We start from the raw sequence: 26,769 nt of genomic DNA, 5'->3' as shown, positions 1-26,769 counted from the left end.
CCTCAAACCACCAGCACTCCTCTTCCTGTCCTCTTAGCTTCTTGTTTTATTAAACTAGGAACAGTTGGAAAATAAAGTTTATATGCATCTAACAACAAATGTACTGTGCTTTTCCATTCCCCTTGCTCACCTATCTATGGATGACCCCACCAGCCAACTCAAGGACTTCCTTCCTACAGTTGTCACTGTCTCCTGCATTGATATTTTCTCATGACGACCATTGCTATTGGCATATAAATATTTAAACAGAAAACCTTAACCCTCACATCTCTTGTCTGCTGTTGACTCATTCCCCTGCTCGTCTTTACAGCAAAAAGAAATCTGCTTGCTGTCACCAGTTACTATCTCTGTAATAAGGCTTGTATCCCTGCCACTTTATCTTAATTGCTCTGTTCTCAAGCTTTCAAAGATCTGTCCACTGGCAAATCCAAAGGTCAGTTCTCATTTTACTCAACTTCTCAGCAGCAAAGGAAATGACACACTGAGGCACTTCCTTCTCTCTAAAAAATTGTCTTTGCTTTGACTTTAGGATTCCTCTGTTTTGTTTCTTCTATTACCTCTGGCTGAGCTCCCAGTATGTTTCCTTTGCTTTGTCTTCCCATCTCTAAAGTGCTATACGAGCAGCCCTTGGATCTTTTCTTGTTGTTCCAATTAATGGAATCAGTGTCCTAGGTCAGCAACTTTCAATGATTTTCAAACTGTAATACCACACTGTTACTTGGTTAAAAAGTCAGTTGGGTTGGGAGAAGTTTTTAAAAAGTGGAACAGAATGGGGGCGCCTGGGTGGCTCAGTCAGTTGGGCGTCCGAATTCGGCTCAGGTCATGATCTCACGGTTTGTGGGTTCAAGCCCCGTGTCGGGCTCTGTGCTGATAGCTCAGAGCCTGGAACCTGTTTCAGATTCTGTGTCTCCCTCTGTCTCTGACCCTCCCCTGCTCACGCTGTCTCTCTCTCTCCCTCAGAAATAAATAAAACATTAAAAACATTTTTTAAAGTGGAACAGAATAAAGTGGAGAAAAAATAGTGAATTACACATTTCAAAGTAAATTTGCTTCTTGAAAGTTTTAAGTTATCTACATATATTTGGTCAGTTTGGGAACTGTTCTATATCCTGCATTGAAATCAGAAGGTACAAAGTTCCTGCTCTGTGTGATCTTATTTAATTTTGTGGCTTTAAATACCACTGACCAATCAATTCATATCTATCTACTCAGAATTTCAGTGTCTTCTATGCAGTTGCTTAACTGTACGGCTCTATTTGGATGGCTAATGGGCATGCCAAATTTAGCATGTTCAAAATAAAATTGATTCCTCCCGCCAGTCTGCACATATCCTTTGTTGATTTTAAAAATAAAAGTCAGTTATTTTACCAGGAAAGGTGAATTTATTTGGGAATGGCAGAGAATTGCAATTCAGGACAAACAAGGTTCAGCAAGAGTCTTAGGTCTAGCAAAAGACAGGAACATTATTTTATGGAGATGAAGGAGGAAGCTAGGAGGGGTTGTTTTGAACAAAAATCCATTGGAGAAAAAAGAATTCAGGGTGATGAGGGTTTCTCATTGGCTGAATTGCTGGCTTAGTCAATTTCTTATAGGAGATGCACTGTGCATCTTTTCTTATTGGTACCTGTAATTGATGATTCTTGTTATTCCTTCTTCTCTTGGGGTAATTGATTATTTTTCCAGTAATTGAGGAGTGTTATAGCACAAGATCTCCCCCTTCTGGTCTCCCAACTCCATTTTAGTGAGGTTTCCTGTTATTTTCACACCTTTCTCCATCTAAATAAATAACAGTTCCATTTTTTTTTTTTTTTTTTGGTTGCACAGGCCAAAAGCCTTGGAGTCATCCTTCACTCTGTTCTTTTAATATACGTCTAATCAATCTGTATATGCTATTGGCCCTACTTTGGAATATACCAAACATTATGTCAAGCAAAATTGTCACTTAGCATAGGAAGGTCAAAATCAAAGAATAAACAGATATAATGAAACTACATTTTTATGGTTATTAATGAAAAGGAAAAGGCATTTAGACTTGGAATCAGGAAACAGAAATTTAAGACTAGCTGTACCACATCATAGGTCTGTAACACCTTAGCAGGTTATTATTCACCTCTTTCTCTATTTGCAAATCCCGTTATTCCTTACATTCCTCACTCTAATGAGAACACTAGTACACCCACTGTGTTACATGATATGCTGTTATAGAGTCCTATATATCTAAAGTATATTTTATCCTACTTACCAGTGTATTTTGTTTGCAATGAGACCCTACCTGAAAAACTAGAAATGGTTAGATACATTCAGCCATTTGGTGGTGACTTCTTTCTTTCCCACAAATTCTTGGAGAGGGTAGGCAGTTTCCTTCCCCATGTTGGCTGAAGCAGTGGACAGTCCAATGGTATACTAGGAGTCCTCATCACCACAGATAGGATGTGGAATTAACCTGCTGCCAGAAAGCCAGTACCTGGTACCCACAAACAGTTCCCTTACTGGTAGCCATCCATTCTAAGTGCAAAGATTTCTTTTTGGTTGTGCTTAGTTCCCTTGCTGACAATGCTCAACTCCAGTCCAAATGGTGAGAATCCAGATCCGGGACGTGCACAAGTTCAGGTTGTCATTTGTCATTCCTTCAGCACTCTGAACTCCTTTATCACTACCCTGTTGCCAAAGGTCACATGTGGTTAACATTTATTGAGCACTGTATGTATTGGGCACTTTAAAGTACTGTGACAGCATTATTTAAAATCATCTTCCTAACTATTCAGTAGATACTGTCTTTCTTTTAAATAGATGAAGAGGTTCAGAAAGGTGAAGTAAATTGCCTACATAGTAATGGCTGAACCAGGACTCATCCTGGCATTGTCTCCATTGAGTACTGCCTAACTACAGATCCCTCTGGATCTATGAAGGGTCTTTGCCACTTTTTACAGATTCACATCCATAGATTAACCAACTATTTTGCTTCTCAAGCATGGTCTAGGCATAAGGTATACCATTGAAAGATACTATCCTGCCTTCAGGGAACATTTGCTGCCAGAAGCAGGAGAAAAAGTCAAGCAGGTTGTGGCAACTGGCCTTGTAACCTATTTTCCAAAGTAAACGATGAGTATGGAGAAAGCTCATCACTGTATTGTCTGCTCTTTGTAATATTGTGTTCTAGGTGTGTTAAAGAAATGAAGAGCTTGAACTTGTACTGACCTGGAGGATATTTTGAGCCCATTGTTTTGACCCTGTCAGTTTGCTTTTAACCAGGTATGCAAAGGGATTAGGATTGTATGGAGGAGTTAATTATGCAATAGATCACTCCTGGACAGCAGAAAAGTTCTGGAATATTTCAAGGCATTTGCTAACAATTCACTCATGAATTTATAAATTGTACAAATTATTAGTCTCTTATGAACTAATAACAGATATTATGGTTCAAATTGCCAGTGGCTGAAACTTTACTTCTGTAAAGTATGATGTGGGAAAACAACTTGGTAGAAAAAGTTACTAAAAACAAAGTAAAAGCTATAATCAGGGAAGTCTGATGTGGACAAAGCTGTATGCTGAGTAAAATATTTATTTATATGTTTGTATTTCCACAAAGTCTAATCCTCATGAAAAGTATAGTAATAATACAATTTCAAATAAAAGTTGGAAGTCGCACAAGCCTTCCTCACACCCATTTTTAGATGGGGGTGAGGATGGAGTACGCGGTGGAATAGCCATTCACTCCGGAGTAGGGAGCGAAAGCTAACTAAAGAGTTCGTTAAGGTAAACAAAACTCTTAGTGCTTATGCCCCGCTTGGCATTCGTTTGCTACCTTTAGATAAGGTAGTAGTTGTATTTTTCCCTCCAAGTTCAACATCAGAATACCGGAACGAATCCCCTTTCTCCTTTCAAAGGACTATAGTAAGATACGCGGTCAGGCCCAGGAGTCGCAAAGGGACGAAGCCGGGGTGGTTGAAGGCTTTCCTCTTCCGCGCCCAGACTGGGCAGGACGCTCCGCGTCTTGCCTCCATACCACTCTGAGAGCAGAGAGCGCAGAAAAGCCGCGCCACTGCCGTGCCGCCCGCCTCGTAGCGCGCCGTCGTTGCCGGGCAACACCTCCACAACTCCGCCCCCGGGCGGACACGTGACGCTCGTGTCACGTGACGGGCCGCGGCGTCCTCCTGCGGAGGGGTGTAAACAGGCCCGGTTGTGGCCGAGCTGCGGCCCTGCTGCGTGCTGGTGTCCGGCATGCTTCAGGCGAGTTGGGGCGGCCTAGCCGCGAGCTCAGCGCCCACCTGAGGTAACTCCTGCGGCCTCGGGACGGGCGTATCTTACGCCACGCGCAGCCGCCGCTGCCCGCCGCCGACGAGGCCGGCTTAGCCCGGGACCCCGGCAGGGGGTGTGGCTGCCGGCTGTGCTGTCCGCGACAGGTGGGCTGGGCGGGTCGGCCGCCGAAGCCCCAGCTCTGCACCGCTCCGGGTCGCGGCCTCGGCGCGGAGCCGGCCGAAAAGTGGCAGCGACCCCGGGCTGTGGGCCCTTCCGCCCCGGCTGCTCGAGGCTACTCTTGGGGCCGCGCCGAACCGAGGGCCCTGGGCTGCCGGCGTGGAGTCCCAGTTGAAGTCCGGCTCCTGCGGGCTGTGAGACCTTGGCCAAGTCAGCCTCAGCCCTCGCCCTGGCCTGAGTTTCCACATCTCTAATGGATGTCTGGACTAGATGATCTGTGAGGACCTGCCTCTTCTGACGTGTGTGATCTCGAGGGACCCGCATACTTTGGAAGCTGCCAGAGAGAAAACTTAGGTAGATATTTGTCTTTTAATTGCTAAGTCCTGTTTGCCTTTAAATTTCCCACCTGACACGACTAGGATTCTTACTCAACTGGGTCAAGTTTTTAATAGAAAACTTATTAGACAAAGTCGTAATCGTTTATGTTACTGACTTTTTTTTTTTCAGGCTTCTTTTGAACCCTTTCTTTGAACCTCTTCAGGAAGCCCAGTTGGTTAAAAAAAAAAAAAAAAAGATAAAAACGAAACCTTTTTTTTTTTTTTCTGCCTCGCTGTCTTCCTGTTCCACTGCACCACATTACCTCTAAGGGCCCCCAGGGATCACAGGTTGTGAAGCGTTGGTATACTGTGGAGGAAATGCTTTGAGTGTTACTTTGCTAGGATCTGGAAGATGGATCTTTTGCGTATGTGGAGTTTTTCTATTTTCTTTGATTTTGTTAGACTGTATGTCATGCAATTAGACAATTAGTATATTTCTCATATAGACATGGGAAAGGCCCCCAAGTTTCACATGGACCTTTCTCTTTCCATCTTTTCTTGCGTCCCAGGCCCAAGGGAAGTAAGTGTATTGTTTAGAATAGTGAGACCTTATGTTCATTGCTCGTTGTTGCGCAGGTATAGAATGGGAGCGGAAGACCTTTTTTTGCAAGACTTTTATTTAGACCCAACTGAATGGATTAGGACATTTCCTCTGAAAAATACGAAAGTTGAGAGAGTACGTGACTTAAAGCCATAGAGTCATGGAATGATATGAATGTATTCTAAATTTTGAAACCCTGGAGCAAGAGAATTTTGGATTTTGAGAGAACTGAGTTTAGGAGAAAAGCAGGTCGTGTTTCATATGGTGAGTGAGTATATAAACTATAAGGATGATTTTTTTTTAAGGGAAATGCTTGATTTTTTTTTTAAGGGAAATGCTTAATTTTTTGGATTGTCGTTTTCAAAGACTAGGGTTGATAAGAGATTTATTGAAACTTGAAGTTTTATATTGAAAGAGGAAAATCAGAGCCTTTTACAGCTTGTCCATTTGGTGCTTCTGTGAAGTGAGCAGGATTGGAGGTTGAATGGACTATGAATGGAACCCAAGGTGACCTAGCAGAATATGTTTTCTCTTTTCAAGGTAAACTCACTTCCTTGATCTTTGGTGTAGGTTTAGCTAGGTTACTTCTTTACATTGGGTCTCAGTTTCTGCTACAAAGTGAGGAAATTGGATTGATTACTGCTCCCCTTTTTGGCTTCAATTAGAGTTTCCAGGTAAAATACAGCTAATCTAGTTTACTTTACATTTTAATTTCAGTTTTTAGTATAAATATTGCATAAGGCATGCATTACTAAAAAGTACCCAAAACATTGTTTATCTGAAATTCAAGTTTAACTGTGCTGATTGTATTTTTATTTGCTAAATCTGGCAGCCCTCCTTCCAACATTTTTGTCTTCTTTAAATTAGCTCCAGGAAGAAATTATAGATGCATAGACAGGAATGAATTGATTCAACCAGTCAAGACTCCATATTGGTTATCAGCAGTAGCGGCTAATCTAGAGAAACAGCTCTGTTTCACTTGTGGTCCGCCAGAGTGTAGCAGTTCCTATTCTTCTGTAGGCACATAATGTTGAGGTTTATACTTTTGGTGGGAAACAATTTAAATATCTGATAGCAAAAAAAAAAAAAAAGTTGCCAAAATTTCCAAAAGTAACAAATTTAGGTCATGAAATAGCAGGCTTGCACTGTTGTTGTTTTTTTTTTTTCCTGTAAAAGATAGAACTCTACCTGTCTTCCACTTACATGATTGACTTCAAGATGTGTTCTAAGGCAGTGGGCTCTACAGGAAGTTCTTACACCTTTGATTTGGCCCCCTCTGATTATGGAAAACTATCAGTATATGCACTATAAACACTTTCTGTTTTAACCCACCATCATTAATCTCATCTTTGCTATATTTAGAAGAGTTTCAATGTTGAAATTCTTTTTCAAGGAATATAATTATTTAATTCCTCAGTTTTTGAGAATTTTAAAGGAAACTAGGCCAGATCTTTACTCACCTCATCCTGAAATTCCTGAATTTTCAAATTCATTCATTCATTCAATAGTCAACAAAAAACTGAGCTCCTTCTGTGAGCAGACTAATATAATCAGCGTTCTAGATCTTCAGGTGCTTATCTTTGACAAAGGAGCTAAATCACACGCATTCCAGGGATAATGTGGTAAGGGCCTTGAAGTGATAAAAAATACTCTGGAAATTGAGAGGAGGATGAGTGTACCTAAGGCCGATAGATTAAATGGCAGAACCTCCTGGAGGAGGTGGTATTTAATCCAGATTATTGTGGTAAAGGTGGGGTCAGGAAGACTGGCTGACAGAAAGGTAGGGAGAAGCAGGAAAGGGCAGGGAATCCATCTTCTCTGTTCTACAGAGCATACACTTTGTTGGGTTAAAAATAATTCATAATCTTGTTGATATGTAGTTTTTGGTTCACTGTGATACTCCTTATCTGCATTAAATATATTGGGATGAAACTTCTTTATATTACGTGCAAACATGTGGTATCTGTCCTTCTCTGACTTACTTCGCTCAGCCTAACACCCTCAAGTTCCATCCAAGTTGCTACACATATAGATGGATTAGGAGGATCTTAACGGAGGACCATGGGGGAGAAGAAGGGGAAAAATAGTTGGGGAGAGGGAGGGAGGCAAACCATGAGAGACTCTTGAATGCTGAGAACAAACTGAGGGCTGATGGGGGTGGGGGAGAGGGGAAGGGGGGTGATGGGCATGGGGGAGGGCACTTGTGGGGATGAGCACTGGGTGTTATATGGAAACCAATTTGACAGTAAACTAAGGGAAAAAAACTTCATATTAGAGAAATATTCAGATATCAGTGTAGCTCTCTGAAAAAAAATCTTCATGAAATATGTCACACATACAAAAATGTGTAATTTGCATATACAAAGCTCAAAAAACGGAATATTATCAATAACATTGAAACCTGTGTGCCTCTTCCTGATTAGACATTCCCCTTCCATCCCTTTGGAAGTAACTACCATATAGATTCTACTATTTCTTCGCTTTTCTTCATAAACTTATTTTATGTGTATATACCACTCCCAGAATGTTTACTTTTGAATGCTTTTGAACTTTATATAAATGGCATTGTACTATGCAGATTTTTTTCTCTGATTTTTCCACTTAGGTTCCTATATTTCATTCATGTTTTTTCCCCTCAAGTTTCTACCCATGCTAGTTTTTACCAGGTGTAAGCATTTTGCTGAGGTAAACACCTAGGATTGGGATTGTTGCTTGTAGGGTATGGGCCTCTGTAGTGTTTTAAATATTACCAAACTACTTTCGCTTGTAGTGGTGCTCTTTTACTTTCCTACCTGCATTGTATGAGAGTTCCTATTAATATCCTATCTACATGCTCTCTGGTGTTTACTATAAGCAAATCACCTATCTAATAATAAATTTCTTTTTTTTAAATGTTTGTTTATTTTTGAAAGAGACAGAGACAAGAGTATGAGTGGGAGTGGGGCAGAGAGAGAGACACAGAATCCGATGCAGGCTCCAGGCTCTGAGCTGCCAGCACAGAGCCCGATGCGGGACTTGAACTCACAAACCATGAGATCATGACCTAAGCTGAAGTCTGATGCTTAAGTGACTGAGCCACCCAGGTGCCCAATAAGTTTCTAATATGAGGAGTATGTAAGGAAGTCTTAACACCTCAACAATAGAAAGAACTCAATTTAAAAACAAAGGATTTGAATAGATATCTCTTCAGACAAGACATACAAATGACCAATAAGCACCTGAAAAATAGCTTGATGTCATTAGCCACGGGGGAAATGCAAGTCAATATCACAGTGAATTACTATGTCATACCCACTGGGAAGACTATAATCTAAAAGACAGATAATAACAGGTGTTGTGGAGATTGTGGAGAAATTGGTATCTTCATACTCTTGTTACTGAGAATGGAAAGTGATGCAGCTCCTTTGGGAAACAGTCTAGTAGTTCCTCAAACAGTTGCACACAGGGAAAGCAAATGACATAGCAACTCTACTCCTAGGTTTATACCCAAAGAAAAATGACAATCTGTATTCACACCAAAACTTGTATGCAAAATTTGTATGCAATATGGTCATAGTATCAGTATTCATAGTAGCCAAAAATAAAAATAACTTAAATGTATACCAGTTGATAAATGGATAAATAAATTGTGCTTTATACATGCAGTGGAATATTACTCAGCCATTAAAAGGAACAAAGTACAGATTTATGCCACAATATAGATAAACTTTAAATCCAGTCACAAAAGGCCACATATTCTATGGCTCTGTTTATTTGAAATGTCCAGAATATACAAATCTGTAGATTCAGAAACTAGATTGGTGATTGCCCAGAACTGGGCATTTGGGGTGTGGAAAGAGGGAAGGTTTGCTGAATAATGGATTTCTTTTAGGATGACCAAATGTCCTAAAATTGATTGTGGTGATGGTTGCATAATTCCATGAGTATGCTAAAAGCCATTGAATTGTATACCTAAGGAAGTCATTGGTGGAAGGACGGATATTGAAATAAAACACAAAAAAGATTACGATGTTGTGAACAGCCCTATGGAGAGGCCCATGCAATGAAGATCAAGGCTTGCCCACAGCCACATGAGTTTAGAAGCAAATTCCTCCTTCCTCCTCCCTTTTATACAGAGCTGAGCCTTTAGATGATCCTATAGCCTGGCCAACATTTTTTTTTCCTTTCCAAGATTTTATTTAAATTCAAGTTAACATATAGTGTAGTACTGGTTTCAGGAGTAGAATTTAGTGATTCATCTCTTAAGTATGACACCCAGTGTTCATCCCAACAAGTGCCCTCCTTAATGCCAATCACTCATTTAGTCCAATCCCCCACCCACAACCTTTCCAGCAACCCTCAGTTTGTTCTCTATAATTAAGAGTCTGTTATGGTTTGCCTCCTCTCTATTTTTATCTTATTTTATTTTTCCTTCCCTTCCCCTGTGGTCATCTCTTTTGTTTCTTAATTCTACATATGAGTGAAATCATATGGTATTTGTCTTTCTCTGACTTATTTCACTTGACATAATACACTCTAGTTCCATCCCACCTCATTGCATATGGCAAGATCTCATTCTTCTTGATGGCTGAGTAATATTATTGTATAGATATACCACATCTTCTTTATCCATTCATCAATTGATGGACATTTGGGCTCTTTCCATAATTTGGCTATTGTTGATAGTGCTGCTAGAAACATTGGGGTGCATGTGCCTCTTTAAATCAGTATTTTTATATCCTTTGGATAAATACCGCATAGTGCAATTGCTAGGTCGTAAGGTAGTTCTGTCTTTTATTTTTTTTCAATTTTTAATGTTTTATTTATTTTTGAGAGAGATAGAGACAGCATGAACAGGGGAGGGTCAGAGAGAGAGGGAGACACAGAATCTGAAGACAGGCTCAAGGCTCTGAGCTGGTTGTCAGCACAGAGCCTGACGCAGGGCTCACACCCACAAACCGTGAGATCATGACCTGAGCCGAAATCAAGACGCTTAACCGACCGAGCCACCCAGGCACCCTGTGTCTTTAACTTTCTAAGGAACTTCCAGACTTTTCCAGAGTAGCTATACCAGTTTGCATTACCACCAGCAGTGCAAGAGGGTTCCCCTTTCTCCACATCCTTGCCAACATGTTGTTTCCTGAGTTGTTAATTTTAGCCATTCTGACAGGTATGAAATGGTATCTCATTGTGGATTTGATTTCCCTGATGATGATGTTGAGCATTTTTTCATGTGTCTGTTAGTCATTTGTAGGTCTTTGGAGAAATGACTGTTTATGTCTTCTGCCCCTTTCTTAACTGGATTATTTCTTTTTTGGGTGTTAAGTTTGATAAGTTCTTTATAGATTTTGGATAATAACCTTTTATCTGATATGTCAGTTGCAAATATCTTCTCCCATTCTGTAGGTTCTTTTTCATTTTGTTGATTGTTTCCCTAGCTGTGCAGAAGCTTATTAGCTTGATGAAGTCCCAACAGTTCATTTTTGTTTTTGTTTCCCTTGCCTCTGGACATAAGTAACAAGTTGTTCTGCCAGCCAACAGTTTTAACTGCAGCCTCATGCAGAACATGAGCTAAGCTGCCTAAATTCCTGACCCATACTAATTGTTAGATAGTAAATGTTCATTGTTTTAAATGATTTTTGGGGTAATTTGTTGTGCACAGTCAATAATATACACACAGGCTGTAATATTGCATTATGTGTTGCCTTTCATTTTGGTGTTGTGGAAAGCTGTGATGGTTAAATTAATAAACTATAATGGACTCTTTTTTTATTCATCATTTTGGGTGACTGAGTAATACATTCTTTTTTTGTTTGTTTATTATTTTTGAGAGACAGAGCAAGCAGGGAAGGAGCAGAGAGAAGGAGACAGAATCCGAAGCAGGCTCCAGGCTCTGAGATGTCAGCACCAAGCCCAATGCACAGCTTAACTCACAGACTGTGAGATCAGCTGCTTAACTAAGCCACCCAGGTGCCCCAAAAGTAATACATTTCTTGAGATATCCTCTAAATTATTGGGGGGAAGGAATTTATGCTTAAAATAGTTTAAATTTGTTTTATTATCGTTTTCTTGTTTTATTATAATTCAAAAATTTTGTAATCCTATGTTGATGCATTAAGAATATCAACTAGGACAGGGCACTTGCAGACCATATAGCAATACAGAGTATTTCTCATATTGTCATGATCTTCTGGTAACCTTTTTATATTTAAAAATTATGGATAGTATTAATATATTTTAGGCAGATTGATTTTATCATTTGTGACTTTAGCAAAGCACTCAAAAAATAGTTATTGAGGCAAACTTTAGTTCCTTAGAAGCAGCCTCATTTTCTTGAAACCATATGAAAGGAAGTTGAAGAAGACTTTTTTTCTTTTCTTTTGAATATTTTCATATTTTCAGTTGAAGAAAGATTGTATGGGTAAGGAATTCACAGTGGGTTTTGAGATGTTATTATATTTTATTTCATTTATTTTATTTATTTATTGAGAGAGAGAGAGAGAGCATGTATGTGCACAGCAGAGGGGCAGAGAGAGAGAATCTCAAGCAGTTTCTGCACTGTAACCACCAAGCCTGACATGGGGCTTGAACTCACAAACTGAGATCATGACCTGAGCTGAAACCAAGAGTCGGACACTTAACCAACAGAGCTACCGAGACACCCCTGAAATTTGATTTTTAAAAATAATGACATGTTTAAAATTTTTTTAAGGATTCTCTCTGTTCTTTATTTTTCTTATTTTTTAAAAAATGTAAGATATATATTAATATACAAATATATCTGAAATATTGTATGAACAAAAGCAGACCATAGAATTTTTCCCTCAGTAGTTTTATAGTTTTAGCTCTTATAGTAGGTCTGTGATCTATTTTTAGGGGTTAATAGGTTATGTAGTATGCTATAGGGGTCCAAGTTTATTACTTTCCTTTATGAGGACACAGCTGTTTTAGTATCATTTGTTGAAAAAATTATCCTTTCCCTATAGAATTTCTTGTCCTTTCTCTAGCCTTTGCCCATTGAATTATCTTGCCATTTTTTGTTGGAAATCAACTGATGGTATATGTGTAAATCTACTTTTGGTCTCATTCTTCTGTTGATTTGTAGATCTGTCCTTATGTCAATACCATACTGCCTTTCTTACTGTGGCTGTGTGGTTTGAAATTGGTTAGTATAAATCGTTTATCTTTGTTTTTTATTTTCAAAGATGTTTCAAAGGACAGAATTTAGTTTACCTGTATTTGTTTAGTGTACCTGTCCTGTGCATATTTTTTCAAATGTTTAGCTTAGTATTTTGCTTTTTGATGTTATAAATAGGATTAAAAATCATTTTCCACTTTTTTATTGACAATATGTAGAAATTCAGTTGGTTTTATATATTAACTTTATATCTGGTAGACTTTCTAAATTCACTTATCACGTCTAATAGTCTTTTGGTTACTTTTTAAAGAATTTTCTACAATTTTATAAGACAGTTTTACTTCTTCTACAGTTGTAAAAGACAATTTTACTTCTTTCTTTCCAGTCAGTATGCTACTCCCCTCCTGCCTGCCTTCTTTCTTTGCTTCTTAATTCCTTTCTTTGGCTTATTACATTGGCTAGAAGCTCAAATCCAACACTATGATAGACCATTCATATTGTATTCCTAGTCTGACAGAGAAAGCCTTCAGTCATATGAATGATACAAAAAGCATTAACTAGTAAATTTTTTGAATGTTAAATTAAAGAAAAATTAAAAAGTTCTCCACTTTATTTATTTAAAAAATTTTTAATGTTTATTATTTTTGAGAGAGACAGAGAGCAAGCAGGGGAGGGGCAGAGAGAGAGAGAGAGACAGACAGACAGACAGACAGACAAAATCAGAAGCAGGCTCCAGGCTCTGAGCTGTCAGTACAGAGCCTTACACCGAGCTAGAACCCACAGACCACGGGATCATGACCTGAGCTGAAGTAGGCCGCTTAACTGACTGGACCACCCAGGCGCCCCAAAAGTTCTGCACTTTAAAAGACACTGATAAGAAAAATAAAAGAGCTACCAAATGGGAGCAAATATTTGCAATTCATATGTCCGACAAAGGGCTTTTATCCAATGTGTATAAAGAATCTCCATAAATCATTAATAAGGCCGGCAGCTCAAATTATAAAATCGGTAAAAGATTTGGACAGACACGTCACAAAAGCCGGTATTTGAATTCACAAGGCACATTTTAAAATTCTCAGTATATTATTCAGTCATTTAGGGAGGTGCAAATCAAAATTATAAATAATTCTTTGCCTAAAAGAATGGTTAAAATTGAGATTGATGATATCAAGGCTTGGTGAAGATGTAGAGCAACCAGAATTTACATAAATTGTTAGTGGGAGTGTATAGTGATATAGGCAGTTTGGAAGACAGTGTCGCAATTTCCTATTAACTTAAACATACACTTGTGGGATGACCCAGAATTCCACCCCTGGTTATAAAATAAATGGTTATGTCACAAATGATATAATGACAGTGTTCAGAGATCAAAACTGGAAATTAGCCCAAATGTCTATCAACCATTACACAATGGAACACTATTCCACAATTAGAAGGGAACCACTGATAATGTCACAGCATGAAATTGGAAAACGCTGAGCAAAAGAAGCCAGGCACAAAAGAGTACATACTGTATAATTTCATTCATCTTGGAGCCAGCAAAATTAATCTATAATAAAGGAGATTAGTAATTGCTTAGGGTCAGAGTCGGAAGAACTGACTGCAGAGGCTCAAGAGGGGATTTTTTGCAGTGACAGAAATATTTTTGCAGTGATAGAATTTTAAGTGGTTAGTGGTTACACTAAATTTGTCAAAACTTTGCTAGCATTACACTTAAAATGGGTGTATTTTATTTTAGGGAAGTTGTGGCTCAATACAGTTGATTTAAAAAAAGCAAAGGTGTAAAGTGCATTTACAGAATAAGCATTTATGTGTTGTATATATAGTAATTTTATGCATAATTAAAATATTTTTTTTAATGTTTGATTTATTTCTGAGAGAGAGAGAGACACAGTGAACAGGGGAGGGTCAGAGAGAGAGGGGGGCACAGAATCTGAAATAGGCTACAGCTAGCTCTGAGCCTGATGCAGGGCTCGGACCCACAAACCATGAGATCATGACCTGAGCCGAAGTCAGACACTTAACTGACTGAGCCACCCAGGCACCCCTATGCATAACTTTTAAATGCATGTGTACACTCATGTGTAAGAAGTGTCTAGAAGGATGTTCAGCAAATTGTTACTGAGTATGTCTAGATGGTGCGATTTTAGGTGCTTTTGAAAATATGATTGGACTTTCTTATATTATTTGAATACTTTTTTTCAATGAACATGTTTTGACAAAAGCAAAAAATTATTATTTTTTGGTTATCTGGAAGTTTGTAAAAAATATTTTTAATGTTTGTTTATTTTTGAGAGAGAGAGAGAGGGAGTGTGTGTGTGAGCAGGGGAGGAGTAAAAAGAGGAAGACACAGAATTGAAAGAAGGCTCCAGGCTCTGCACTGTCAGCACAGGGCCTGATACGGGCCTCAAATTCTAACTGTGAGATCATGACCTGAGCTGAAGTTGAATACTTAACTGAATGAGCCACCTGCCCCTAGAAGTTTTATTCCTAGATGTTTTCATCTTTGAAATCTTGAATAAGCATTATAATAATTGTGAAATATGTTTAGAACTTAAATACTATTAGTCTGTAATCACTACCAGTTAGGAACAAAACCTTACATTATCTTTGATGCCCCCTGGTCCCCTTCTCATCCTATCTTTTTTTCTCCCCACAGACATAATTGCTACCCTAAATTTGTGTTTATTATTTCATTTTTAATAGTTTTATCACATTTGCATTTCTGTGCTGTGTTGTTCCAATCTTTGTACTTTTTTTAAAAAAATTTTTAAATGTTTTTATTTCTGAGAGAGAGAGAGAGATACACACAGCGTGAGCAGGGGAGGGTCAGAGAGAGAGAGATACAGAATCTGAAGCAGGCTCCAGGCTTTGAGCTAGCTGTCAGCACAGAGCCCGATGCGGGGCTCGAACCCACAAACCGTGAGATCATGACCTGAGCCGAAGTCGGGAGCTTAACCGACTGAGCCACCCAGGCGCCCCTCAATCTTTGTACTGTTGAACATAATAACTAGAATCATACTGTGTGTATACTTTCATCACTTGCTTTTTTTATCTCACGTAATGAGACTTGAGACTCACCCATATTTCTGTTGTGGCAGTAGTGCACTGATATGTTGTGCTGTATTGCATTACATTATATGAATATTTCATAATTTGGTCTTTGTACTCTTGGTGAATGATTGGGTTGTCATTTTTTTTTCTGTGATGAGCAGTGTTTATGTGAATGTTTTTAAAAATTTATTTTAATAATCTCTACACCCAATGTGGGGCTTGAACTCACAACCCCGAGATCAAGAGTCACCTGCTTTTCTGACTGACCCAGCCAGGTGCCCCAGTTATGTGAACATTTTGTGCATGTCTTTTAGTGCACATATGCAGGTGTTCTCTGTATGTGTAGTTGGAGGTATAGATTTTAATTAGTAGCCTAATGCATTTCTTTAACTTTTGTAGAAGTACTTGTTTTTCATTGCTCTGTAAGAAATTACCACAAACTTAGAATCCTAAATAACACAAATTTATTATCTCATATTTCTGTAGATTAGAAGTATGTATGGTAGGCTTCCCTGGGTTACCTGCCCTGGATCTTATAAGGCTGAAATCAAATTGGGTACATATATTCATAATTCATTCAACTCTTTCTCTATTAGTGGATATTTAGTATGTTCTGATTTTCTTTTTTTTTTTAATGTTTATTAATTTTTGAGACAGAAACAGAGCATGAGTGGGGGAGGGTCAGAGAGAGAGGGAGATGCAGAATCTGAAGCACAGTCCAGGCTCTGAGCTGTCTGCACAGAGCCTGACTCGTGGATCAAACCTATGAACCTGTGAGATCGTGACCCAAGCTGAAGTCGGACGCTCAACCAACTGAGCCCCTTTTCTTTAATTTTTTAAAAGATGTTTAAAAAATGTTATTTATTTATTTAGAGAGACAGCACACATACACATGTGAGTGGGGAGGAGCAGAGAGAGTGAGAGAGAGAATTCCAAGCAGGCTGTGCTGTCATCACAGGGCCCTACAAGGGGCTCAGGCTCACAAACCTTAAGACCATGACCTGAGCTGAAATCTAGAGTCAGAAGCCTAACTGATTGAGTCACCTAGACGCCCCTGTTTTTTCTCTTTTATAAGTGTTGAGGTGACTGTTTTTGTATGTATGTCATTTGAATGTTCATGGAAGCATTAGTATAGTATAGAGTCCTAAACGTGGAATTGTCGAGTCAAATGAGATTTAAATTATATAGTGGTAATTGTTGCCCCAATTTTTATTTCAGTCTACACTTCCCCTAATAATGTGTAGGTACCCTTTTTCCATTCCCTTGCCTATATTGTCTGTTACCAATTCTCTGTATTTTTCTGTATTTTATTTTTATTTAAACGAAATTTTTAACTTAAACAAAATTTTTAATGGTTTTTTTTTTAATTTTTGAGAGAGAGAGACAAAGAGCGAGTGGGGGAGGGGCAGAGAGAGAGGGAGACACAGATTCTGAAATAGACTTCAGGCTCTGAGCTTTCAGCCTGGTGTGGGGCTTGAACTCACGAGCCATAAGATCATGACCTGAGCTGAAGTTGGATGCTCAACCAACTGAGCAACCCATGCACTCCTATATATTTCTGTATTTTAAAAATAACGTTTACATTTTCATCAAAATACTTGGATATTGTTTAAAAATAATGAACACAGAAGGCAACTTCTGTTTTCTTTTTTATGAACCTTTTTTTCTTATAAGTTTGTTTATGTACTTTGAGAGTAACCAGAAGCAGGGGAGGAGCAGAGAGAAGGAGAGACAGAATCCCAAGCAGGCTTTGTGCCATCAGTGCACAGCGGCATGTGGGACTCAAAACTCATGAGCTTTGAGATCATGACCTGAGCCAAGATCAAGAGTCCACAGCTTAACTTACTAAGCCACCCAGGCGCCCCCACAACTTCTGTTTTCTTATTTGTATGGTAGTTACCTCCATAGTTCTAAACTTAATGATTATACACATTATTGATTTATCAGTTTTAGATTATGCATTGCTCTCCTGTTATTTGGATTTAGGCGTCTTAAACTCTTCACTTACCTTTTCTGCATTCCAGCTATGGCTGGAGCCCTATATTTATTGAAATAAGTAGTCAGTGACCATTCTGTTCTATAGAGCCAAGTAGTAGTCTGATTACTTTTCCTTTCTTATGTATCTTTTTAAAGTTACCTCATTTTTCAGTGGCAAAACTTTTCATATACACTTTCTTTTTACCAGATGTTCTCTCCTATTATCTATATTTTTTCTGTCAATCTCTAATTTTCTGGAGGTCTTTCCCCCTAGAGCCTTCCATTAGCCTGCTTTAATGTGAACCAGAATTCTCTAGGTCAGTCACTATGTGGGGGACCTTTTTCTAGGCCAGTTTCTCCAGGGATTCACCTTTTCTCTCACTCTGGTAATTTAAGCCCTTGCTCCTCAAAATTTAGTTCATAAGCTAATAACGTTGGTATCATCTTAGAGCTTGTTAGAAATGTAGACTCTCAGGCTGCATCCCAGATCTACTGCATTAGAATAAGATGATTTGTGTGCACCCCAAATTTTGAAACCCCTGGGCTGTCCTGTACTGTGGTAACAACAACAGTAGGAACAACAAGGATGGTGGTTGAAGAGAGCTGGATGAAGGATCTCAGTGAATGTTTTTAAGGGCGTAGAAGTGGCAAATATTACTCTCCTCATATTAGCCAGAAATCAGTCATGTGGCCTCTCATAATTGCAAAAGAGACTGGAAAATGTAGTCTCCTGTTTGCTGGGAACGAGAAACTACCTAGTAGGGTAAATTGCTTTGACTTTTTCAATTCATCATTCTGGTCCCCAAACTGTTTCATTCTCTTCCCACACATAGAGCACACTAATCCCCTATCCAACCAGCCATTCATTGCCTTCAGTTCAAAGTACAAGATTTCTACGTGATGCCTGGCCAGCTGTCAGGTCCACATCAGCCTTTCTTATTCAAGTGAACTAAGAAGACACACCTTTTCCCCAGCCCTTCAAAAAGTACTATAGTAAGAACACAACATGACCAGTAAACAATCCTATTTGGAAGGTGAAGCATAGAGAGAACTTAGTCACTCTTCTGTTACATTGTTTTTTCTTAATGTTGAGAGAGAGAGTGAGAGCCTCCCTCAGGAGCAGGGGAGGGGCAGAGAGAGAGGGAGACAGAATTGGAAGCAGGCTGCAGGTTCTGAGCTGTCAGCCAGAGCCAACAAGGGCTGGAACTCACGAACTGTGATATCATGACCTGAGATGAAGTCAGACACTTAATTGACTGAGCCACCCAGGCAGTACTGTAGCAGTTCTTTAATCTTTATGGGCAGACATCATAAAGGAAGGTTCCCATCCTCAGAAGGAAAGGATGTTTCTTAATTAGATTGTGATTTTGTTCCATGGGAGAAACTCTCAGATTCCTTTTTCTTCATGGCCCCAGGGACCATCCTTTAGGAAGTTCTTCTTTTTCCGTGATCTTATTTGGCCTCATCACACATCCAAAATTGACGTTTGGAGCACAGTCTCCTTGGGTATTGTGAAGTTGGTCTTTCTATAGAAAGTTAGACTCCCAGAGATTGCTTTCAGGTCTTGAACAGTCAGAGACCTTCTAAATGTGGGCTTGTAGTTTCTCTGCCAATATATTTTCTTCAGAAACTTAGCAGACTCATTATCCATTTGCTTCTAGTCAATTCAGAGTACATATAACCAAATTTAATTTTGAGAGATATTTTATTGCTTACCTGCTTCTTTACCTTTTTCTTGTTTCAGTGGAAGCCATCTGTAATGTCACACTATAATCTGATCTTCTCTGAGTTTATTTCTTGTAATACCCTGATAGAAATAGCCACTAGTAACCAGTACACTCTATAGTTTCCAATTTGCAGATTTTTCCCTTTTTAGCTTAAAGTTCATCAGGTGCGTGGTTTGTCTTTTGAGTTACAACCAATCAGCAGAGTTCCCAAATATTTTGCATTGTATAAAGTGGATCATTATCTTTTCATTCTATAGTTCCTTATTGCCTACAAAGTAGTGATGAAATAAATACAAGTTATTTAGTTTTGTGTTATGACAGCACTCTACTTCTGGTAGCAGTTTCTGGTTGAGGATGTGTCCAGAGGACCAATTGTTTTATTTACACACTTTTATTGTATCTCTGTTTAGCCTGTGGCTTGCTCCCACCAATAACATGAAGCCTGAGCCCCTTGATGTTTTTTAAAAAAATATTAATGTTTATTTTTGAGAGAGAGACAGACAGATATACCATGAGTGAGGGAGGGACAGAGAGAGAGGGAGACACAGAATCCAAAGCAGGCTGCAGATTCAGTGCTGTCAGCACAGAGCTTGATGCGGGACTTGAACCCACGAACAGTGAGATCATGACCTGAACTGAAGTTGGACACTTAACTGACTGAGCCACCCAGGCGCCCCTTGATGTTTTCAAAGTGTTTTCCAGAGCCCTTTGATGTTTTATAGGCAAATTAATTCACTTTGTATCTTTATTCATTATTGCATGTTTTTTACGTTGTGGCCATCTCCACCTTGCTAAATTATTAATATTTCCGTATTTTCTGTCTTCAAAAACTTGTTGAAATTTCTCATCTGCAGTCTTCTTATTTATATTTTCTTTAAATTAAATTTTTCATTCTGAGGTAACTGTAGGTTTATATGCAGTTGTAAGGGATACTGTTTAACCTTTATTTAGTTTCCCCCAGAGTTAACATCTTGTATAGTTAACAGTACAATATCAGGACCAGGCCATTGACATTGTTTTAGTCAAGATGCAGAATATATCCGTTTCCACAGGGATCCCTCATGTTGCCCCCCCTTATTTTGAGATAATACTTCTCTCCACTCTCACTGCTTTTCTTAACCCCTGGCAACCATTAATCTGCTCTCCCATTGCTATAATTTTGCCTTTTTTAAGAATGTTATATAGGGGTGCCTGGGTGGCTTAGTCGGTTAAGCGTCCGACTTTCGCTTAGGTTATGATCTCTTTGTTTGTGGGTTCTAGTCCCTTGTCGGTCTCTGTGCTGACTGCCAGCTCAGAGCCTGGAGCCTATTTCAGAGTCTGTATCTCCCTCTCTCTCTGACCCTCCCCTGCTCACGCTCTCTCTCTCCTAGAAATAAATAAAAATATTTTAAAAAATAATTTAAAAAAAGAATGTTATATAAATGGAATTATATTTTATTACCTTTTTGAATTGGCATTCTCTGGAGATTCATCCTGATAGTTGCATTCCCAAATAGTTCTTTTTATTCCTTTTTTATTGCTAAGTAGTATTCTGTGGTGTACCATAGACATATGATAATTTGGTACATCTTCTTACACCATAATTTGTTTAATCATTTACCTATTAAAGGACATCTGGTTGAATAAAGCTAATTAAGGCATTTGTGTGCAGGTTTTTGCATGACCAAATTGCTTCATTTTTCTGGGATAAATGTTCTGGAGTACAATTGTTGGGTTGTATGATAATCACAAGTTTAGTTGTTTTTTTTTTCAACTGTATTTTTTTGACAGAGAGAGTGAGAGCGAAAGAGAGAGAGAGAGAGAGTGCGCACACATGGGAGGAGCAGAGAGAGCAGGAGAATGAGAGAAACTCAAACAGGCTCCACACTGCCAGCACAGAGCCTGATGCAGGGCCCGAACCCATGAACCAAGAGATCATGACCTGAGCCGAAACCAAGAGTTAGACACTCAACCAACTGAGCCACCCAGGTGCACCCACACATTTAGTTTTTAAAGAAATTTTCAAAGTGTTTTCCCGAGTGGATGTACCATTTTACATTCCTCCCAGTAATGTAAGGGTGATAAAGTTTCTCCTTAGCCTTGCCCACATTTGAGTGTTGGAACTATTTTTTATTTTATTTTATACCAGTTATAAAATATACCTATTCTGATAGGTATGTGATGATGTCTCATGGTGATTTTAATCTGCATTTCCGTAATGGCTAATGAAATTGAATATCTTTTCATAGGCTCTTTGCTACCAGATATATTCTCAGTGAAAGTCTCTTCCTGTCTTTTGTCTTTTTGTTTTGTTTGTTTTAAATTTACATCCACGTTAGTTAGCATATAGTGCAATAATGATTTCAGGAGTAGATTCCAGTGATTCATCCCCTGTGAATCATCCTCAGTGCTCATCCCAACAAATGTATTCCTTAATGCCTGTTACCCCATCCACAACCCCTCCAGAAACCCTCACTTTGTTCTCTAAGAGTCTCTTATGTTTTGTCTCTCTCCTTTTTATTTTTTCATCCCTTCCCTATGATTATCTGTTTTGTATCTTAAATTCCGCATATGAGTGAAGTCATGTATGTCTTTCTCTGACTAATTTTGCTTAGCATTATATCCTCTAGTTCTATCCATGTTGTTGTAAATGGCTTTTGCTTTTTTCTAATTGGATTTTTTTCATTGTTGAGATTGACATCTCTTTATATATTCTAGATACTAGTTCTTTGTCAGATATGTGCTTTGTAAATATTTTCTCCCAGTCTGTAGTTTTTCTTTTCACCCTTTGTAGAGCAAAAATTTTTATATTTATGAAATCCAGTTAATAAACTTTTCCACTTTCATGACTTTAGTGTCAGGTTTAAGGTCTCTTTGCCTAACTCTAAATCCTAGAGATTTTCTTCTGTGCTGTTTTTTCTCCCTGAAAATTTTATAGTTTTATGTTATACATGTATGTCCATAAACTATTGAGTTAATAATTGTATAATGTGTGAAGCCTGGGTTGAGGTTTATTATTTTTTTTCCTGTTGTTCTGGCACTATTTGTTGAAAAACTACCTTTCCTCCATTGAACTGCTTTATCAAAAATGATTTGGGCATATTTGTGTGAGTGTGTTTCTGAGTTCTCTCTTCTGTTCCATTGATCTATGTCTTAATAGCACACAGTCATGATTATAGTAGCTCTGTAATTTAAGTCTTGAAATCAAACTGATTTCTCCCATTCTATTTTTTTCTTTCAAAAGTGTTTTGGCTACTGTAGATGTTTTCTTTTTCCATATACATTTAAAAATAATCTTGTCTATATATACTAAAAATCTTGGTGAGATTTTGATAGGAATTTTGTAAAACCTGTTTATTAATTAGGGAAGAATAGACATCTTAGTTGAGTTCTAGTCCATGAACACAGTGTGTGTCTTTATTAATTATCTTGTTTCTTTTATCAGCATTTTATGCTTTTCAGTATAAATGATCTTTGTTTTACACCTAAGTATGCCATTATTTTATGATTGTAAATGTTTTATTTTTCATTTGTGTCTTTGTTTTCGTTTCTAGTATGTACAAGTACCACTAATTTATTATGTTTATTTTATATCCTGCAACATTGCTGAACTTGCTTATTCTGGGAGGTTTTTGGTAGATTGCTAGGGATATTTTATATAGACAGTCATGCCACCTGCAAATGGATACAGTTTTATTTCTTACTTTCCAATCTGCATGCTTTTTATTTCCTTTTCTTACCTTATTGCAGTGGTTAGAACTACCAGCACAATGTTAATCAAGAGTTGACTTTTCCCCAGTCTTATGGGGAAAGCAGTTGATCTGTCATCTTAAATGTCATTTTAGGTATAGGTTTTTTTATTTTAATTTTAATTTTTTGTTTTTGTTTTTTTGGGGTTGTTTTGTTTTGTTTTTTGGTAGATGCTTCTTATCAAATTAAGGACATTTTTTTTCTTATTTTCCTGAGTTTTTATCATGAACAGGTGTTGAATTTTATCAAAATTTCTTTTCTGCATTCATTGATATGATCATGTGATTTTATTCATCAGCCTCTTAATATTGTATATCAACATTATAGATTCCAAAAATTGAACAGATCTTGTATTCTTGGAATAAACTTCATTTGGTCATGGTTTGTAATTCTTTTTACATTTGCGGAATTCTGTTTGTGAATACTTTGTTAAAGTTCTCTTTCTTTTCTGTTTTGAGAACATCATGTAGCCATTCCATTCTTTTAGAGTACATGTACTAGTGACATGTTTTCTTAGTTTACTTTTATTTCATTAGTTTACTTTTATTTCAGGATGTCTTGAGTTCCTTTTCTCTCTTGAAGGATATTTTTGTTGGATATAGGGTTCTGAGGTGATAGTTCTTTTCTTTCAGTTCTTGAAAGGTGTGTCTCTTTTTGGCCTCTGATTTCTGAGGAAAAATTTGCTGTCATTTAAATGATTTTTCCCTTGTAGAAAAAAGTCTCTCACTGCTTTCTCACTGCTTTCAAGACATTTGTGTCTGTCTGTCTTTAGTGTACAGAAGTTTGGCTATGACATGTCTTGGTGAGGAGTTCTTTAGGTTTATCGTGTTTGGAGTTTGCTTAGAATCTTGAGTCTACAAGTATATTCATGCGTGAAATTTGTGAATGAATTTTCAGTCATTATTTCAAGTGCTTTTTCAGCCCAGCCCTCTGTGATGACATGATATTAGCTCTTTAGTAATAGTCCCACAGGTCCCTGAGACTATTCATTTTTCTTTTTCAGTGTGCTTTCTTTCTGTCATTCAAATTGGGTAGTTTCTATTGTTCTATCTTCTGGTTCACTGACTTTTCTCTGTCCCCACCATTCTGCTAGTGAGCCCATCTATTAAATTTTGTATTTTGGTAATTATATTTTTCAGTTCTGAAATTGCCTTTTGGTTCTTCATTGTATCCTATATTTCTTTGCTGAGACTTTGTTTTTTTACCGAGGCACAGTAGTGGTGGGGATGAAAGTCCCATCTAGTTACTTGGCTTTCTCTAATACCATCCTGATGGGGATATTGGGATGCTTTGTTATATCTTGGTGGGAATAGAAGACTAGTCTATCTTCTGTCTTTGCTGGACTCTATTAATAGAGTCTTGATGGAAGAGGAGCTAAACTTCAATGTTTAGTCCATATTTTTATTATTTATGTTTTATTACATTAGTATGAATTAGGCAGATGAAATATTTTATTTGCCTAGTGCTTGTTTTGTTTATGGCCCACAGTCTTATGTGGGAGAGTCTTTGAAAAATGTTTGAGAGCGTGAAGCTCTGCTTGCCTAAGATTTCCCAGAAAGTTGCATTCTGTAAATGGATCCCTTCTGTATTGCCCCAAAAAAGATTAGATTGCTTTTAGGTGAATCTCTTCAGGGTAGTTGATGTAGATGATGATAATTTAATACCATAACCTGATTTTTAAGTTAAAATAACATTTTAGGAGAGCCTGGGTGGCTAATTTGGTTGATTGTCCAACTTTGGCTCAGGTCATGATCTCATAGCTTGTGGGTTCGAGCCCCACGTCGGTCTCTGTGCTGACAGCTCAGAGCCTGGAGCCCCCTTTGGATTCTGTGTCTCCCTCTGTCTCTGCCCTTCCTCTACTCGTGCTCTGTCTCTCTCTCTCTCAAAAATAAATAAACATTAAAAAAAATAAAATGACATGCTAGGAATACTGGCATAACATATCCTTTAAAGTTTATAAATTATAACCCTTATGCTATAATCCTTTACATTTAACTTGATTTATTAAAAAATAATTTAAATGTATTCTTAGGAAAGATAACTTTTATATTAGGTTCTATCAAAACATTAAAATTTTAAAGAATTACTGGAAGTCTTAAGTTTATTAATTCAGATGGGATAATGTGAAGCATGTTCTAGTACTTACTCAGATAGCGTAGTAGTTTAGGATGTGGGCCCTGGAGCCAGCTTCAGTGCTTACTGTATGACCTTGGGCCTGGGTTTTCCATCCATCTAGTGGGGATGATAACAGTTACGCTATTTTCATAGGGTGGCTGTGACAATGTGAGGTGTGAAGTTTTTCTTTTAAACTTGTTAAAACTGAAAGTTATTTTTTTAGCATAAAACTTTATGTCAATTCTGTTACTGACACAGCATATTCTACAACTTGGTATAGTTCTGAGAGCATTAGGCTTAAGAGTGAGGAAACCTGAGTTCCACTCCTGACTTTAAGTAGCTGCAAGCAAGCAACCTTGCTTTCTCTTTCTCTTCCTTACTTTGTTTATAAAAGTGGGCTTGGGTTTAGGGATACAGAAATGCTGATGCATAGGAGCACATGTGCCCCAATGTTCACAGCAGCACTCTCAACAACAGCTAAAACATGATAAGAGCCTAAGTGTCCATCCACGGACGAATGGATCAAGAAGATGTGGTTTATCTATACCATGTAATACTACATGGCAATGAGAAACAATGAAATCTGGCCATGTGTAGCAACATGGATCGACCTTGAGGGTGTTATGCTTAGCGAAATAAGTCAGTCAGAGAAGGACAAATATCACATGTTTGCATGTATAGGAGGATTAGGAGGAACTTAACTGAGGACCATGGGGGAGAAGAAGGGGGGAAATGGTGGGGGAAAGGGAGAGAGGCAAACCATGAGAGACTCTTGAATGCTGAGAAACAAACTGAGGACTGATGGACGTGAAGGGGAGGGAGGAGATGGGCATGGAGGAGGGCACTTGTGAGGATGAGCACTGGGTGTTATATGGAAACCAACTTGACAATAAACTGTTTGTAAGGAAAAAAAAATAAAATTGTAGAAATGAAAAAAAAAGTGGGCTTGGGTTTGAACTGGTTGATCTCTAAGATTCCTTCTAATTCTTCTTTTTTTTTTTTTTTTTTGGTCTCTCACTGAATCATAATCAAGCTGGCTATAACACAGTTCATGAGGAGAGCATATTTTGTAGCCTGGAGAAGAAAGAAAAAAAAGGCTTGGGATGGCGAGGGTATGATAATCTTACAGAAACAGTAAGGGCTGATGGATCAATAATTAGGTTCGTTTCACTGCTTCTAACCTAGGGCAGAACTGACAGCTGTAGATGGAAGGAAGAGCTCTTGACTTAGCATAATGGGTACATTTCTAACAGATACTCCTGACCAACTTTGAAATGGGCCATCTTAAGTCCCTCCTAACATTTCAAGGACAAAGATCCAGACTGGCCAATGATCCTTCAGAGTCAGGTCAAAGTGATTTCTGCCTTAGCCAGGGATGGTGCTGGATGACTTATAACCTTCTGGCCTCCCATGGGTGGAAATCATGACATGATAAAGTTGTTTAAAATAATCAAGAAAAGCTGTATTGTAGTGTAGCAAAGTGGTCACAGACATTAATTGAATTATAACAATGACACTCATATTTGAAATTCTTTTCTATCTGCAGTTTTGTTTTTTGTTGTTTTTATTTGGGGGGTAGAAGTGTAGACTAAGTGTCATTTTTTCTCAGTTTTGAAAATGTTGCTCCTCCTGAGTCTTGTATAGTTTTTAATGATTCATCTGGGAGGAGCAGCACTATTATTTTCTTTGTTTTGATCTGTGACTGTTTGCCACTTT

At 38.2% G+C, this 26,769-nt stretch overlaps 1 protein-coding gene across 2 annotated transcripts in view; it reads left to right on the top strand.

Moving 5' to 3' along the window:
- The first annotated feature begins 4,158 nt into the window (after positions 1 to 4,158).
- The window catches only part of MARCHF8 (membrane associated ring-CH-type finger 8), a 126,938-nt gene continuing 104,327 nt past the window's right edge, over positions 4,159 to 26,769 (top strand). For both annotated transcript variants that reach the window (XM_039233739.1, XM_039233742.1), the window contains exon 1: positions 4,159 to 4,770. The gene's annotated coding sequence lies outside the window, so the exon portion shown is untranslated. The remainder of the gene's footprint in view (positions 4,771 to 26,769) is intronic.

The sequence above is a fragment of the Hyaena hyaena genome, unplaced genomic scaffold (genome assembly GCF_003009895.1).
Source record: "Hyaena hyaena isolate Hyena2069 unplaced genomic scaffold, ASM300989v1 scaffold_78, whole genome shotgun sequence".
Taxonomy (NCBI): domain Eukaryota; kingdom Metazoa; phylum Chordata; class Mammalia; order Carnivora; family Hyaenidae; genus Hyaena; species Hyaena hyaena.
This window is presented reverse-complemented; position numbering and strand designations above follow the sequence as displayed.